This window comes from Panthera pardus, unplaced genomic scaffold, assembly GCF_024362965.1.
Source record: "Panthera pardus isolate Hobbes unplaced genomic scaffold, ASM2436296v1 HiC_scaffold_1, whole genome shotgun sequence".
In the NCBI taxonomy this organism is placed as follows: domain Eukaryota; kingdom Metazoa; phylum Chordata; class Mammalia; order Carnivora; family Felidae; genus Panthera; species Panthera pardus.
Genome location: NW_026526654.1, coordinates 19,566,030 through 19,568,712, shown reverse-complemented (window position 1 = coordinate 19,568,712; position 2,683 = coordinate 19,566,030). Strand labels below are relative to the sequence as shown.

The window sequence follows — 2,683 nt, the reverse complement described above, 5'->3', positions numbered from 1 at the left end:
GAGTGCACGCACGAGTGGGGGAGGGGCAGAGAGAGAGGAGACAGAGAATCCCAAGCAGGCTCCATGCTGTCAGTGGAGAGCCCAATGCAGGGCTCAAACTCATGAACCGTGAGATCATGACCTGAGCCAAAATTAAAAGACACTTAACCGATTGAGCCACCTACATGCCCCAATTATCCAAGAAGTCTTAACAAAAGATCTCACAGACACACCTTGATTTGTCTTTATTTTTTTTTATTTTTTTATTTTTTTCAAAAATAAAAATATGGAACGCTTCACGAATTTGCGTGTCATCCTTGCGCAGGGGCCATGCTAATCTTCTCTGTATCGTTCCAATTTTAGTATATGTGCTGCCGAAGCGAGCACTGATTTGTCTTTACCCATGGCCATGTCTTAATTTGAGAATCTTTTCTGGCTTGAAAGGTTGAGGATGAAAACAGTCTTATTTTCCAAGTTAGCAGAGTATGGCACATCTCTATTCCAAGTTCAACTTGCAAGTTGTTCAGTTATTTTCTGAGTTCATCTCCTTCTTGTAATACTTCATTATATACAGCTAGTTCGAAACAGCTGACACAGTATTCTGCCTTAAACTTTCTTTGCTGAAGTCTAAAATTTCATCAGGAACATTTTCTAACTTACATTACATAGTTTGCCACTATGATAACATGAGTCCCCAACTTGCCATTCTCTTAAAACAGTTTTCTTACCACTTTTCTAGGTTTCTACAGCAGGTTTATTTCCATTTTTCTAGACTCTACCTACCACCTGGTCACAAAGCCAATGCCATATACCTTGGGTTTTTGTTATAGCAATATCGGTGCACCTGCCTACCAATTTCTGAGTCAGTTATTTATTGCTACAGTAATGGGACACAACTACCAGCCCAAATTCCCTGGCTTAAAATAATGTGTTTATTAGTTATGCCTGTAGGTTCTTGGGTGGACTTGTATATCTGGAGGTTGGTTGACTGTCAGCTGCTCTAGCTGGGATCACTGGAGCAACTGAGTCCTGCTCCATATGTCTCTTGTCTTCCAGAAGGCTAGCCTGGTGATGTTCTCATGCTGGTAGCAGTGCTGGAGAGCACGCAAGCACCACATGCAAGTGCTTTTCAAGACTCTGTGCTACACTGGCTAACATCCCATTAACCAAAGTGAGTCACATACCAAGTCCAGGGTTGGGGAATTCTACCCTGCCCACTAAAAGGTAATGATATAGGGACAGGCAAAGAATTAAGGTCATTTGTGTAACTGATACAGATAGAAAGTGAGAAAGGACGTTACCTCTAATGCTGGCCCATGAAGGACACTTGGGGTCCAAGATCTGGCGTTCAACTGGGAATCAAGAACGACTTTGCAAATCAGAAGAGACAATCAACTTTTTGTATCAGAGGAGAAAATGAGGGTCTAATTCAGCAGCAGGGCACCATGACCATGATGGAGACAGGACAGACAGCAAAATGAAAGTAAGGAGGGTGTTTGATATTACAACTTTGGTAATTTGTATATTTATTTTCACAGAAAAGATCTCATCCAGTAGGTAAGGGATGTTAGGAGCAGAATCTGGTGTTCTAGGAAAAGGATTAACAAGAACTAGTAGGGGCTGAAGGCTCTAGTCATGCTAGTTAAGATTCAAGGTTATGTTTTGTCCTATGGCACGGGGGAGATTAGAGCACTTGGCAGGGAAAGAGTGGACTCTTGAAAATGGATTCTCATTATCAAAGAAGGGGTTAAGGATGTGGAAATTATGGGAATCTGTGTAGAAAGCGTTAAGTGTGAAACTGAGAGGAGTGTGAGATTTCACCCTTCTTTACAAGTTCACAGGTCAGCCTGCCACACTTATATATATACTGACAGGAAGCAAGCGTGAGGTCCCTGGATCAGAGAGTGTTTATTACTCACAGAGCCTTGCGCATGGATTTCGAAGCCCCAATTCCTACAGAACTGCAGGAGAGCTACCTAGAATGTTGTAGTTAAAGCACTACAGGCCAGAGGAAATTGTTCTTCTTTCCCAGTGTGGTCACGGTAGCCCCACTGACAGAGGAGTGTGTGTGGGATTAGGGGCTTGGAGGGCAGAGGGAGGTGAAGTGGGGAAAGCAAGGATAAACTGGGATCCACGGGTACTAGCTGGGATCCAGGAGGATGGACTGCAATCTGTGTTGGTCTCTCCCTGCCTTCTAACCTCCAACTTTGGTGATGGATATGTGGACCTGCAGCAGTGGGCAGCCTTGGCAGCAGCCCTCCTGGCCTCGGAGTCACAGAGGTTGAAGCAGGGGATTCAGCAGGAGCTAGAGTTGCTGTAGGCCAGCAAGGTGAGCAGGCAGACCAACAGTGCTTCCGGCCCTGCTCTGACCTTCAGAGCCTTGAAAGCAATGTGGCTGCTACTTCACTGCCATCTTCCAAATCGCCCGCAAAATGTCTCTTGCCCTCCCTGCAGAATTACACACACACACCCACGTGCGTGCACACACGTACACACACACACATGTACTCACGCAGGAATTCTGGGAAATGTAGTTTGAGCTTATCTAAATTGATAGTCCTTATCCCCATGCCCTGATCTGTGTTAATTAGACTCAGGAGACACCTCGGATTCCTCCTTTCACTCTGGTCTTACATACGGGCTTTCAGACTGTTTATAAATCTTTCAGCCTTCTCTTCTCTGCACTATGCCATCCTAAGCCTCC

At 44.8% G+C, this 2,683-nt stretch overlaps 1 non-coding gene across 1 annotated transcript; it reads right to left on the bottom strand.

The window, feature by feature from the left end:
* Positions 1-259: 259 nt before the first annotated feature.
* LOC128776632 (U6 spliceosomal RNA) lies at positions 260-366 on the bottom strand. Its single transcript, XR_008421796.1, has one exon. It is a non-coding gene; the product is annotated as a U6 spliceosomal RNA (small nuclear RNA).
* Between the last annotated feature and the right edge of the window lie 2,317 nt (positions 367-2,683).